Below are 15415 nucleotides of genomic sequence, written 5' to 3' on the forward strand. Positions count from 1 at the left end.
AGTAGCTCCCCGCCTTTTTTACCAATCTTCCCAAACTCATTTTATATACAGTATGCTTGCCTAAACTGAGTGAGAAATTATGGAGAAAGCTCTTTCTGGGATAAAGAAATGAGTGTCATTTAATATTATTTTCTTAAACTAAATGCTCAAGATGGGCTCATATTGAAGTAAAGACATTTACAGGAAATTTCCTTGATATGAAAAATAATTCATACCATAGTGTAGACTGCTGACCCTCTGTATACTCCAGTATTATGGTGCTACCCAATATTAGAGGCAGAACTAAGGTGGCCTTGGGTCTGCATATATAACAGTTCTGCAGTCGTAACACTTGTAAGGCTGCCCTACCTATTGACCGAAAAATATCCAACTGTTTTAATTTTGCTCCTCCAGAAAATTCCCATCACCCAATTAACTTTAAAGACTATTCCCTATTTTTCTCCTAAGTATACTTTGACATCTCTACAGCTATCTATTGCTAGCTTTCAATCACCAAGTCTCCTTTGTGATGCAGAGGAGATCCTCTCCCTCATACTTTTTCTTTTAAGTACAATAATCGTAAAAACACTTTTGGCCCCAGCACAACAAGTCCCCTTGTGTGGATGGTCCCACAAATCCTTAAACAGACTTGTCCATGAAAAGAAGCTTGCAGAGCTGAAGCCTTTATGCATTCATACACAAAGAAAGTGGGTAGGGTAGGTATACATTCTTTGAAATTTTTAACAACAACAGAATGTATCACACTCAAAAACTATGGAATAATATTACAGACTTTTAAATTCCAATATTGCTATGCAGAGCAAACTCTGGGATTTTTCCTATTACACTTCCAAGCATAGAAAACCTACACTTTAATTCCAAGTAGACTGAGAACCCAAAACAAACTTAAACCGATAGTAAGCCTTTTTTCCTTAGCCAGTAATATCTGAACCAAACTTTCCATTTCCTTTGTTTACAAGTTCCTTCTAGTTCCCATGTTGCCATTTAGTACAGATTTGAGTATACCATTCAACCAAAAAAATTATTTTTAAATGGGGTAGAAAATGTTATAATTTGCAACAAAATTGCCACTGACCATAGTGATTTCCGCCATAACTATGCATACAAATAGAGGACAAAATAAATATGGAACGATTCCTTTCAGTAGATTTTTTTGTTGTTTTTGTTACTCTTTTCATAAAAACCTTAGCACTGCTCCCTTTAAGGCATGTTTTCTGCAAGAAAAACTGGAATGTATATTTTGCAATATTATTATATAACTTTATTAGCAAATATTTTGGTTTAAAAAATATTGAAGTAAATGTTTGTGAAAATTGCTGGAAGAGTAAGACATGGCAAATAAAGATGTGTTTATCCACAGAATACTTAATGTAAAGCTTCAAGTGCCAATTGCATGTCAACCCTTAGTTGAAGGAACTGCACAGAGGGCATGAGTGGATAGTTGTCTCTCTGCCCATTTATTTCTTGGTTTTATTGTTCAAATTGTCAATAAATGGTGTAAGTTTCGTTAATTTACACAAAGGAACACAAACCCAGTATTTGCTCAGGTTTCCCACCCCCCTCCCCTAATTCAATTTTACAAACCTGCTATGCCAAGCAGCAGAAATAAGTAGTATACGCTCCAAATTTAAAAAGAAGGAAAACTTCAACAATGAAAAGTAAATTTAAGGCAGTTTTTTATTTTGTATTAAATGAGCTGTGGTATATTTTCCCTCTTAATGCCCCATATTTTCAGAAGGAATACATATTCTAAGCAACAGACTATCTGCATTGATCACCAGGTATTTTGGGGAGTACTCATTTCCTCTCCCAGACTACAGCATACATAAATACTTTGTGCCCAGTATACAGTTATAACTCTCTCTGCTGTTAGGGAAATTGCCAGTGCATTCAGGTAGCTGCATATCCACAAAGCATGGTGTTTAACCAGCTTTCAAGCCTTCTAATGTCCAACAGACTCAAGCCAATGAATAGTGGAAGAAGTGATGTAAGTCTGGAACAGTTTAGCCTTATTGGGCATTGCAACACAGTTGAGGGTAGGTGCTGTAAAGCCTAGGCCCTCTCCAACCTAGTGTCTTCCCAATTAATGACAACAGAATGGGGAGGGGTCAATGATATCCGCCAGCTGCTCTCTGGTGTTTTCTCACCTGCCGAGGGGTCAATGATATCCGCCAGCTGCTCTCTGGAGTTTTCTCACCTGCCACATCTTTGATCTTCTTTTGGATAGGGAGCTGGTTGCACTGGGTGATAAGTCTGGGCCTGTTGGAGGAATTTCTTTGTTGGGCTCTGCTTCTCCTACACCCCACACCATTACCACTTCTTCAACATATATGACTTCTTTTGAGGACTGACCCCTTGCAGAGAATCTAGAAGCCTTCCTTAGGCTGCTGGGATCTGGGTCACACCCTTTCTACTTGATCCCTGACAGTCAATTAGCACACCAGGCCTATTGTATTTCACCATTCATACAGGATTCTTCTGCTTTTAGTGGACTAACAGCCTTCCAAAATAAAGTAACTTAAGTCAGCTTCCTCCATTAATGAACTGTGCAATAAAGGTACATTGGCTGCCATCCCTTCTCACATCCAGGGTTGGCATCCTGCATCAATTCCTTAGCTGACCCAAACAGGAGAGTTCACTTAAGTCCACCCCTGTACCCTAGGGTTGATACCCCCCTCTGTCAGAGCACTTTAATGGTCCAGAATGAACTAAATAAAATCAAATTAAATCTTTTCTTTCATCAGGGGTTGATCTCCTCCCCCCACCTTTTATCAATTAATTCAGGGATCCTCACAACAAACTGAAACAACAGTCAACTTAAGTTGTTTCCATCCTTCACTCATGGATAATTCTTCATCCTCAATTTACTTCATCAGTCCTGCAATGGCAGAATCAATTTAGGAACAGCACTTGTACCAGCTGGCTTGAGTTGCCCTGTTCCCAGGTCGGTAGTCCCAAGTCTCACACCTCCCATGAATTTAGATACCTGCTTTGGGTCCAAGGCTTCACTCCTGAATCTGCCACGTTATCCTGACTATCCATTGAGGATCTCTGTGCTCATGGGTGGTCCTCCAACTACCCATGCCTCTTAATGTTCACCCTTCTCCCACAGCAAGCTGTAGGTTGGCACTGCCCAGAGAATCCTCCAGCATCTTTTTTCTGCAGACGCCACAGTCTCTCCCCAGTTGCCTCTCTCCGAGGCTGGAAGTACTGCTCTGAGCTTCCCAGCCACCAATTCAGACAGAGCAGTCACTGCAGAAGCACAGTGTACTGCTTTGGGCTCCAGCTGCTCCTTTTCCTGCCTGAGCTAAGTGATGGGTGATTACCACCTCTGGGATCTCCATCATCCTCTGATCCTTTCCTCTTACAAACACAACTAATAGGCTTTTGGTTTTAATTTGCTTGTTAGCTTGCTTCCGAGGATGTTTTTCCCTGACTACGAATCATAGAATCATAGATTAGGGTTAGAAGGGACCACAGGAGGTCATCTAGTCCAACCCCCTGTTCAAAGCAGTACCAGCCTCAACTATATCATCCCAGCCAAGGCTTTATCTACCCAGGTATTAAAAACCTCTAAAGAGGGAGATTCCACAACTTCTCTAAGTAATCTCTTCCAGTGCTTTGCTACCCTCCTAGTGAGAAAGTTTTTCCTAAAATCTAACCTAAAAACTTCTGTTGCTGCAGCTTGAGACCTTTGCTCCTTGCTCTGTCATCTGCCACCACTGAGAACAGTCTAGCTCCATCTTCCTCGGAACAACTCTTCAGGTAGCTGAAGGCTGCTATTAAATTCCCCCTTGGCCTTCTCTTCCCCAGACTAAATCAGCCTCTCCTCAGAAGTCATGTGCCCCCAGCTCCCTAACCATTTCCACTGGCCTCTATTGGACTCTGTCCAATTTATCTACATCCTTTCTGTAGTGGGGAACCCAAAAATGGACACAGTACTCCAGATATGGTTTCACTAGTTCTGAAAAAGAGAAAGAATCGCTTCCCTTGATCTGCTGGCAATGCTCCTATTGTAGGAGCGATGTGTAGCGGATGGCGATGTGTAGGGAGTGCACATGCACATACACATGGCGATGTATAGGGAGTGCACATGCACCCCTTGAGAGCGCTGGTACACCCCCTGTCAGCCAGTGCTCCCAGGCAAGGGGTGTCAGGCAAGAGAGTGTTGCACAAACGGCAGTTCGTTCCCTGGAGGCGCGCAGAGATCACAGACATCAGTCAGCACTTAAGGGTTTATTTGCTTGCAAGCAAAGGTCAGAGCAGAGCTAGATGCTCAAATTAACTCTGACTCCTGATTGTGTTTGCAAATGGCATTTATTTTCTCAAATCTCCTGGGCGCGTGCGCAGACACAGAAGTTCTTGCAGCTTACCTCCGTTTCATACAAACATACATGTAACTACATCATCACATACATCACATGTATAGTATAATCAGTCATTTGAGTAGGGAGGGCGGAGAGGTAAATATGCAACAGCTAATTAAGCATGCTCAATGCCACAAGGTCAAGGGTTCATCAACAGTTCATTTCCCAAGGCTATGCAGTTTCTGTTATCAGCATGAGAAAGAGGGAGAGGGAGAAACCTTGGGCAGCATTCTTTTCTTATCAAGAGCAAGATGCAAGCTGTGTAATTCTAACAAGAGCTTGTGCCCCACCCCCCCCGAGAGCACCAGCCAGGGAGTGCACCATGAGAAGTGGTCCCCCTCATGGCGGCCGATCCCACTGACCCAGAAGTGCCAGTGGCAAGCCCAGAAGAGCCAGGGTTGCACCACTGCCAGTTGCGGGTCAGAGGGACTGGCTGCCACGGGAGCACCCTCCCCACCCCAGTTGGCAGGATCAGCTGTGAGGGGGACTCCCCCCAGCCTGTGGAATCAAGTGGCCCCCAACTCAGGAGGCAGCAGTTGCCCATGAAAGCTGAAAGATTACACCACTTCAAAAAGCATCAATATGCATAGGTAAGCAGTTAATCTGAAACAGGTAAGTACAGGTAAGCACAGGTAAGTATCAAGGAAGGGGTCCCAGCAGAACCCTGGCTAAATATACTCTACACTCTATTAAACTACCAACATACAAATATAAAAATACACAGAATATAAAATGCAGTGTTACAAAATATGAGGCACTCTCTCACAAAATATAAGGCGCATAAACATCAAAAATAAACTTGACTCTTCAAAAGTTCCCAAATCCCAGGCTATTCCTAAGGCCTGGGCTGTGCTCCAGTGGCTAGTGTGAGGCGACAACCCTAATACCCTTTCAGCCTTCCACAAATCCCAATGAAGCCCATAAATTTAGACAGGGCCCTCTCCTCCTGGGACCTCCCCTCCAGGAGCCACTTTCTAACCAGGAGGAATTTCCTCCCTTCTCCTCAGCAACTCGCGACTCGGAAGTCCAGAGTGAGTGGCCGTTGGCCCCTCAGGCACGTTGCTTCTCACTTGCAGGATCCTTCTGGGCCTCTGACTTCTTCTGGGCCATTGGCCTGTTTGGAGCCCCAAGCACTGTCACATGCTCCTGGGGCTTTGCGTTCTGCTAACGGTTGCAATGCTGGGGCTCAGTTCACTCTCAGACCCTCCATGCAGCATTGTCTGCATTGGACTGCTGGCTCTGTCCTGGGGCCCAGACCTGAGCTGCCATGAGCAGCTTCCAAGGTCCCAGGCCCTCCCAGACCATTCCATGCTGTGCTGTTGGCACCAACTGCCTGGCCCTGAGCCAGGAGTTCTCCATCCCTTGACACAGCCACCCATGTGCTGGGCACGCCGCTCTTTTTATACCCTCTAGAGCTTCAACCCCAGGCTGCAAACAGACCAATCAGATTGAAGCAAGGTGAAGGCTTCAGCCAGGTCTGGGTTCTCTGCTTTGCCTGGGTAGGGGCAGGGCATGGTCCTTCTCAGCTTTCACTCAATTGGTGAAAGGGCTCCACCAATCACAGTGAAGATTCTCTGAGCCCAGATGCACCAGGCAGCTATCAGTAAGCCCACTACACACAGAACCCCTGGATAGTTGTATCCAAGTACTCTTCTGCAATGCAACAAAATGGCATTGGTCATTCTTCCCCTATGACCCTCCATATTGAGGAAATGCTCTGTAAATCAGCCAAACTTTGCTTAGGCATACTACAAGAAGTTATTTTATTTTGTAGAAAACATCAACAACCACCTCACTTTGATCCATTAGAACAAGTCTCACTTGGTCCTGATCCCAAGAGAATGGGTTTTTTTTTACTCATTCAATAAAATGTATGCATTGTTTTAGGGTATTTCTCTACAGATGTAAGTGTTTAAAATTACAGCAGCTTTTAAATAAAAGCTATAATGTGAAAGAAGTGTTTGCCAAAAAATATAACGGCCACTTTTGAACTGTGCCTTTAAAAAGAAACCAGAGAAAAAATTAATCAAAACAATCTTTCCAAGCCTTCCCCCTACCTCCCATTAAAAGTCATTTTGGCTTAGATGTGCAGCAAGCACAAGGCAGAAAGTCTGTGCTAGACCTGTTAAATAAAAAACTGCCATTTCATGAACACAGAGGCTATACTGTCATCACAACATGGCATTTGTTATATTACACTTCATTCATCTGTGAGGTAATAAAACCCTATATATGATGCCCTTTCCTCAGGAATTAGCAATATTCATGCCAAACCCGAGAGTTTTTTCTTACTTAATTTTTAATCCAGCAGCACAATTACTCTGTTGCTATAAACAACAAATCTAATATGCCTTATGGCTTTAAGTACAACCAGTTTCTCTCACTGAAGGCACAGATGCATTAGAGTGGGATTAGCCAGGGATGCTTTATAGTGGGATTAACTAATGTAATCTTTTCATTTACCAAAGGCAGGATGTGAGTGTTACCACTGAGGCAACAATTTGCACCTAGTACATGAGAGTGCTTTGCTGGTAACATGATCTGTTCTCATTCCTATTCTGTAAGCAGTGAATTTTCCTGTGGTTTAAGAAAGGATGGGGTAAAAAAAGCAGCATATTTATGCATAGTTTTGGGATAGACATTTAGGAACCTTAAAAACTTGCCAACTCCAGAAACACTTTACATTTTATATGCATTGTTTGTTGTTCCTAAAAAGAAGTCAGGGCTTGATGTTAACTGAATTAACAAAAGTCTCGTGGCTCTCCCGTTGGTGTTTAGGGAAAATAACTACTGCAGCGGAGAGACATTTTACCTTTGGAAAAACAACACCAGTTTTTCATAGTTGAGTTACCACACCTTGCTTTTATTTGGTGTAGTTTATGTTTGTTCCCATGAACAAATTTGCTTGATTTTAGTGGGATTTCACCAGGAATAAATTTGGCTTGCCACCATTTTAAGGATGTCATTTAGGACCCAGTTTATCCCATGGAGTCAGACTGATGCAGAGACTTTGAGTTTCCTTCTTGCTGCAGCAAACTATAGGAGTACAGCCTTAGATTTATATTTTAATTTTTTTTCACTTATTATGACAGCATGAAATAAATGTTTACATAAGTCATCACATGTGGAACATTTTACTTAGTTCTGGCGCTCTTCCGGCATCCATTCCAGAAGTTACTGGGGAGAGGATGAAGAGTATTATGTGGACTCTGGGTGTGTGTAGATGAAATGGGGGTTTACTTTGCCCTAAATTGAAGTCGTGAAAGTCTAAAAATACCATTTCAATTTAGGGTGAAGTAAACTCTTGTGTCATGTACACTCATGTCTTACCTGCCTCTCTGGCACTCATGTCTTACACCCTGTGATGACACCACCTCCAGCCCTGCCCAGCACTCTGCCCAGCTGTTCCATGCAACTGGGGCTTTCAGGCCAGTAGGGGAAATAGGGGAGGGAGAAAGAGCAGGGACCTGGTACCCCATAAGCCACCAGCTGGAGTGAGACAGGAGTGCTCCTGGACCTTCTCACCTCCAGGTCAACTGGGAACAGCAGCAGCGCGCACGTTCTTATTTTCTCATCCGCAACCCACTTCATCTCCCCAGTTGTTCCACTCTAACCCAGGGCTCCAGCTGTTCCTCAGACCTGCAAGGGACTTAGGGCTGGGGGCAGGGAAGAGCTGCCAGCAAGTGATCTTCAACATGGAAAGGAGGGTACAAGCATATCACTGCACCCCACCCCTGATATCTATGCCTGTTTCTATCCTACCACAGGATTTCTGCAATGTTTTCAGATTCACTTTATTATTTTGTTCTGGTTGGCTACTCTTCACATGAGTATGCTCTGCCATTTCTCAGTTAATTAATTGGTGGTACAAACAACATCTGTATTAATAGCTAAATAAGCAACAGTTAACACCTATATTTCCTGCCAGAAATCTCTTTCTAGTGGTTTGGAATACAGCTGTTTCCTTTTGCATCATGAACATCCAATAGCTGACTTTCACTGATGCAATAATTTAAAAAAAGGGACAAAGGTATATAAAATATAAATATATATACACCTTATATAAATAAGGTAGAGAAGGAACTTTTGTTCTTCCTCGTCTCTAAATATAAAATTGAGAGGACAGAGCTATCCAGGTCGAGTTCTTTGTTAAATGAGAAGACAATGCTCTAGGTCAGAGGTTTTCAACTTTTTAAAATAAGTGTACCCCCATGGAGGGGAGTTATCAGCTGGATGGTGAGCGGGAAGAAGGGGGATGGTGAGCAGCCAGATGCTGAGAGGGCTGGGGGGAGGGGTGATGAGGGGCTTAACACCAAGCAGGGGCATGGCAAGAGATGGAGCGGCAGCAGAACAGAGTCTGTGTGGCTCTGCTCTTGCCTTGCTTCAACGCTGCTCCTTTGAGGCAGCAGCACAGGATGGTGGCAGCTTTGTCTCTACACGTAAGCCCTGGGACATTTCAAAAGTACCCCCATGGGTACGTGTACCCCCGGTTGACAACCCCTGCTCTAGGCCACGAAGAAAATTACACACACCAAAAGTATTACATTGAAAAATCTGAATGCAAAACTACATTTCTTTTCTGTATCGAGGAAGAGGAAATGATGGTGTAAGTCCAGGGATTAAAGACAGACGCAAAGACATGGAAAAGAAAATGGTTAGTGGGGAATGGGAGGGAGAAGAGAGAGACAGACCACAAAAAATATGGGGTGCCAGGAGAAATATAAAACTTCAGCTAAAAAAAAAAAAAAGATACAGTTTATTAGGAACATAAATGTTAATCCAGCTTTAAAAAAAACCTGTCAGCTGCAAAAGTTCATCTTCTATAGTACCGCTTTGCCCTTCTGTATTTTAGTACCTTTAGTTAAAATGTTCCATAATTTAAAGCAATTTGTTAACATATTTCTGTTTCAGTGTCAGGTACTTAGGGTATGTGGAATTCATATACTTTTTTCCCCTTGTACTTCTAAAACAATTGGGAAGTGCAATATAGTGTGTACTGTCAAAAAGCCAAGACAATAAACCCTGTGAGTCCTTCAAGCAGTCTGAAAAAAGCACTAGAAAATATAGGTCTTCTCCATTAAGTTCTCTCAAGTTATTAGCATGGACTAGTTCTTGACCTTTGTAGTAAACCATGTGCTTGCTGTTGCATTCATAGTTTGAAGAGCATTCCACTGCTTTTCATGAAAATTTCAAGGCAGTAAAAGATGACTGAAGTATCAGGCAGTTGGTCCCAGTCCTTATAGAGAGGGGGCAAAGTTTTGTCTCTGAAAGATCCAAGAACAACTCAAGCCTTGCACTCCAGGCAGCACAGAAATGATTCCCCCAAGGGCTCACTTTGTTCAGATTGAAATAGCAGAAGTCCTTTCTCCTACACATTATGACTCTGGTGAATTAACAGTGTTGGTGTCACTGGGCATAACCCTAGGTAACTCAGTCGATGAAGTCCTTCTGCTCTGGGCTCAGACGAGCCAGGACCCCTCCTTGCCTCACCTTTGTAACCCTTTCTCTGGCTTCCTGTAATCTCCTGTCCTTCGGGAAAACAGGCGAGCTAAAACTGTTATCTGTGGAATGCAAGGGCACCCCTCGGAGAGAGAAGGGAGGAGGGAAAGGGGAGGAAGGGGGGGGGCAACTAGTGGAAAATCACTGCAGAGAATTGACCAGGGTAGAAAAGCACACTGTTGCAGAGCTAAGTGCGCAGGATTTGAGACAATACAGGTCTCCCTGCACCTTTTACTTGAGCTCAAATAAACTCTGTCTACTTCTCCCCCCAGTGTGTTTATTTGGCACGACGCACACCGGGCAACGAACCCAATTGTTGCCTCCCTCCGGCACCTTGTGCCAGCAACAACAGGGTATAGAAAATAAAGCATGCTCCAATATCTAAAGGTGAGAACAAGCATGTCCAATCCTCACACACAGCTGGGAGCTCCAGGACTGCCTCATTTCTTCAGTCCATTTCAATATTTTTGAATTCCATGTTCCCTCCTGTACAGCATGCACCTTCTCCCCTCCCCCCCCCCAAAAAAAACCAAAACAAAACAAACCAGTTTCTGGAAATTGCATTTTGGAGCATGCATTTTAAGCAAGGAATTATGGAAAGGTTCTGCAGCTTGAGCCTGTGCTGGGGGAAAGAGAAAGTATTGCTACACAATGAGCATTCAGGGCTCCCCAGTTGCTCACTTAGCCACAAGCAGACATTGCATTTGTCCTAAGAGAAACCATTTTATGTGGAAACAAAGTGCAATTGTTCAGACAACTATGTCCATTATTCCAGGACAAACCCTAAAAAGATTAAAGGGATAAGAAGTGTCAACATGTTGTCCTGGTGTTAGAAATGCACAGTAAATGGAGTATTGTTAGAATATGATTAGAAATGGAGTGTTGTTAGAACTGCACAGTTTGCATCTCGTACCTGATAAGAAAAACACACTGCCAAGGACTTTTTTCCTTGGCCAGCCTTGTTTCTTATGCTAAATCACTCCTTCCTCCACACTCCTCCGGGTTTTCACATGCAGATTACAGAAGCTAGAATTCAACTGACTGTGTCCTTGAAAGGGGGGGGAGGGGATTTCAACTCTTGGTGACCTAGAGAGCTTCCTGAGCTTGCGCAATTAGCTGATGCATATTTGCCTATCCGCCCCGCATACTTAAGTAGTTAATTATAATATACATGGGACAGATGAAGTGACATGATCACATACATGTTTATATGAACCGGAAATAAGCTGTAAGAGTTCCTGTTTCTGCACATGTGCCCAGGAGGGAAGAGATAAAAGCCAGCTAAGAATTTCCTCAGGGGGCGGAGTAATCCAAGTCCTTTGACTCTGCTCCAACCCTATTTGCAAATACCCCTTTTGTGCTGCTAATAAGTGTGTGTCTGAGTTCTTCGCGTGCCTCCCGAGAAATGAACTGCAAATTTTTGCAACACTGGGACACTTTAAAGCATGCCTGAATTTTGCCTGGGAATGCATCATTGAATTGATGGCTGAAAAGTGGTAGTGCATTCAGCCACTTCCTAAACCCTGAGTGGAAGAGCAATGCATGCATGTGCCAATCCTAGGACTTTTCTGTTTTGAACAAACGCAGGCACAAATGGTTCCATAACAAATGCAACATCTGTTGCTAGCCTTTGTACCCTGGCAGAGGCTTAAGCTGTGGAAATCAGTTTTCTGAAGCAGAGCTCTGGGTGTCAGGGCAGAGTCTTGTATTGTATCTGCTTGGTGGGCCCTTACCTGACTCTGCAGCTGCTACCCACTCAGCTCAGCTACAGAAGAGGTGTCAAGCATCTGGGGTCAGCCAGCAGCACCCTGTGCAACCCTGCAGCTAGGAGATTAACAAAGCAGCCACAGTGAAGCGGGCTAATATTTAGAAACATTAATTGGAATTGCAATTTCATGCTAATAGTATATGCCACATTCTCATTTCCCATGCTAGATTCAAATTTTTTTTTTTTCACCACAGTGCTTGTGGAAAGCAAAACACTTCCAAATACTAAAGTGCCTTTAGTATGGTTGCCTCCAAAACTTCTTGGGCGGCCATCATTAATTCTCATTGATATCCCACCAATACTGACTCAGCACAGAGTATGGCTTACACTCGATGTCAGTCACACACCAGAAATACCAAATAGTGAATAGCTGCTGAACAGTTGTATACCTAGGGTCAAATTTCCTTTTGGCTTATTCCTATTCACCTAAATGGAAATAATTTAATCCACGGCAAACAGTTCACAAGTAACCTATAAGACAGAAATATATAAAAATATATTCCTCTAAAATATTCACTGAACCAATATGAGCCACAAGTAAAAGCCAAAATTTGTTCAATGAAATTTTACAAAAGAGAAGAAAGACAAAAATTGACAATTGTTGATCTATGTCTAGTTCACATATATGACTAATATTTCTAATCAATTTACAGTTGTATCCATCCATTAAGATGAATTTTCCCTAATACTCCTTATCATGGAATCACTTTGCCATTGGACCCCTTAACTCAATTCCCCTGTATCCTGAAAGCAAAGTAACTGCCTCAGTCCAAACCCCTTTACTGATCAAACAGAACTACTGTAAGTCAGTCCAGAATTTCTGTTGTAGTTTTATTTGGAGACCTAGAGAAGTTTATGAAATAAGCCATCTTCATCTTGAGCCCCTAGAGACTCTATGTGGATTCCTTTTAACCACACCAAGTTACAAAATCTCTTACATGAGCATTTCATGGGGGGATTGACCGTCTGGCCAAGTGAGCAAAGAGAAGATTGAATTAAATAATAGTATGCAAAATATGAAATTTCCTCCACTGCCCCACGATTATTTCTTCACTGCTTCCAAATGAAGGCAGAAAGATGATTTCCCTGCACTTTTCTGTGAAGACTGGGTAAGCAGCTGGCAAGCATTCAAGGCTATATTTAAAGTATAGTATGTGGGGGTGAAGGGGAGAGTGAAGATGGTGCTGGGAAGGTGGGGCTGTTTTAGGTTGCTGAGTGGCTTTGTAACCTAGAAGGACTGTTTTTCTGCTGGGGGAAGGAGGAGGAAAGGAAAAGCTTTACAGCTGTTTCCAAGCAATAAAATCTTAAAATATGTGAGATCTAAATAGTGAGTAGAAAGCAAAGACATTTTCTAAAAAACCTGCCAGAATTATGACCATCTCCCTCCCCGCAGCATAAGGCAAAGCTTACACTGATGTAACCAACATAAGCACTTCATGGATAATGTAACAGGACAGCCCCTAGGGGTGCCATGACCTCCCCTAGTGTCCTTGTCTACCGCGCCAAGTCTGGGTCTAACACATCCTCCGTCTCGCCCGCCATGTCTTTGATCTTGTGAGTTCAGTGAAGGAGGCTGCCTTCCTACCCTTCTTGGCACGGGGCCGGTCTTACTACACCGGGATTTCCTCTGAGTCCCGGGGCTGGTCTTCTCCCGGGGCCAACTCAATACACGTGCCCCGTCCTGGGGCAGCTCTCTCTGATTGTGCCCCTTCTCGCCCAGCCCGGACTTCCCAACAGGCTTACTCCCCTCTTGGTGTTTCGTATCTCTCAGGCAGTGCCCCACTCGGGCCTGCCTCCCTTATATTCCGCGGCCACTCGCGTCCTGACCTGCGTCCCGTGCTCCCCGCAGTCTCTATGCCCGCATTCGGGCCTGTGGTCGCGCCTCTCGAGCTCTGCTGCCCGCCCTGGGGCCCTTGTTCGCGCTCCTTATGTTCGTTGCCCGCACTCGGGCCTATGCCCCACTGGGGCTCTTCCCAATTGGGGACTGTCCCGGTAATGCCCACGCTGGGCTGGGGTAGGGACCCCCCACTGCTTAGCCCCACCTTCCTGGGCCCACACCTCGGCTAGACTCTTCCCAAAGTCACCCCAATGGGCTGGGGTCGGGACAACCCCAGACGCGGCACCCTCCTTGGTGCCAGGAACTCCCCCCACCTTACTGGGGAGCTCCTGCTGAGGCCTCCTCCACCCCTACAGCCTCACCTGGTCCTCCAGTGTAATAATCACAACTCCACAACTATGCTGGCTCACTCACAAACCTGTCAGGGTTCTCTCCACCCCTGCATCATTGCAGCCGGTCAGGCTGCAACCACTGACTCAGGGTGCTCAGCTCTCCCACAGAGCTCCTGCTCCTGCAGCTGCCAGAGGGGAACTGTTTTTGTCAGGCTCCGGCCTGGGGTGTTTATGAAGGCCCGGCCCTGCCCCCTTCTGGTCACCTGACCTGTCTGGTTGCTGTGGCAACCAGCACCTGAGCTACCCCTAGTGACTGGCAGTTCCTTAACCCCTTATTAGTCACAGGACAGCTCCTTGATCTTGTGACCAATAAGGACAAAAATGAAAAGAAACAATAGATATCATTGTTCCATAGGTATGTATGCATATCCAACAGCGATCTACTGGGGATTTAGAGGGAGTTAAGCTATGCTATGTAAGTTGTTATACCATCCTTTGCATACCTCCTGACAAATTCTTTAAAATATATTTACTAGTATAAGACTAAAAGCACAAAGCAAGAGTAGTATTGTTAAGTGCATCAGACTACAGTAAATCTACTAACTTTCTATTTGACCAGCCCCATTCTTTCCTCTTTATTTAACCTAGGCTTCTTGAGGTTTTCCTAAAATGAAGGTTGATTACTTAAAATGTAGTTCCTTCTATGTCTCTCTCATTCCGTATGTTACTTCATTTCCCCATGAGATTGCTGAAAGTAACATTACATTTAATGTAGCGCACTGTATGTGCTATCGTAAGATGAATGGTAGAATAATTAAGAGATCCTTTATACTGCAGGAGGATCTTAAAATGGTTTCAATGGATCTGGAAAAACTCCAGAAACCCCTTCTAGTGAACAGGCTTGTCTTTAATAAGTTTTTTAAAACTGTGCCAAATTACTCACAAGCCTATTCCTACTTGTTAAAAGACAACCAAGAATTTCAAAATAAGAAAATTTAGGAGCAAGTGATCATAATATTTTTACACATAACTAGACCATGCTGCTTTCTTACCTGAATGCAGGACCAATAATCCGGAAGCAGTAAATTTTAATTTCAGCTTTGATACCTACCATATTTGTGACTGAATCACTTAACTTTTCTGCTCCCATTTTTCCATCTGCAAAATGCATCATTGTACTAATTTACTTACTTGACAGAGGTGTTGTGGGGATTATTAGTTAATGTCTTGGAAAGGGTTTTGAAGATGAAAAGAACTGCATATAAAATGTTAATTATTAGATGAGAAAATCAAATTAATCCAAGAAAAACCAGAAGGGCTTCTTGTCAAAAAAGCTCAAAAGACAGAATAAAAACATAATGCATAACCTGTGGGAATTTCAAGGAGAAAAAGAAATAACAGTAGGGAACAGAGGTAGAACATTACATACAAAGACCTTTGCCCAGACTTGGATTCTCATTAAAGATGGCAGAATCAGAAGTTCTGCCAAATACATATGTAATATGAAAAATATTTTTAGAAGCTTTTCCTTCCCATTAATATCTATCTACATATGTCTAGAGATATCTATATATCTATTGTCATTTTTCTCATTTATTCTTGATCCTGTTAT

The sequence above is a fragment of the Crocodylus siamensis genome, chromosome 2, assembly GCF_052110815.1.
Source record: "Crocodylus siamensis isolate JL-2025a chromosome 2, ASM5211081v1, whole genome shotgun sequence".
NCBI lineage: Eukaryota > Metazoa > Chordata > Crocodylia > Crocodylidae > Crocodylus > Crocodylus siamensis.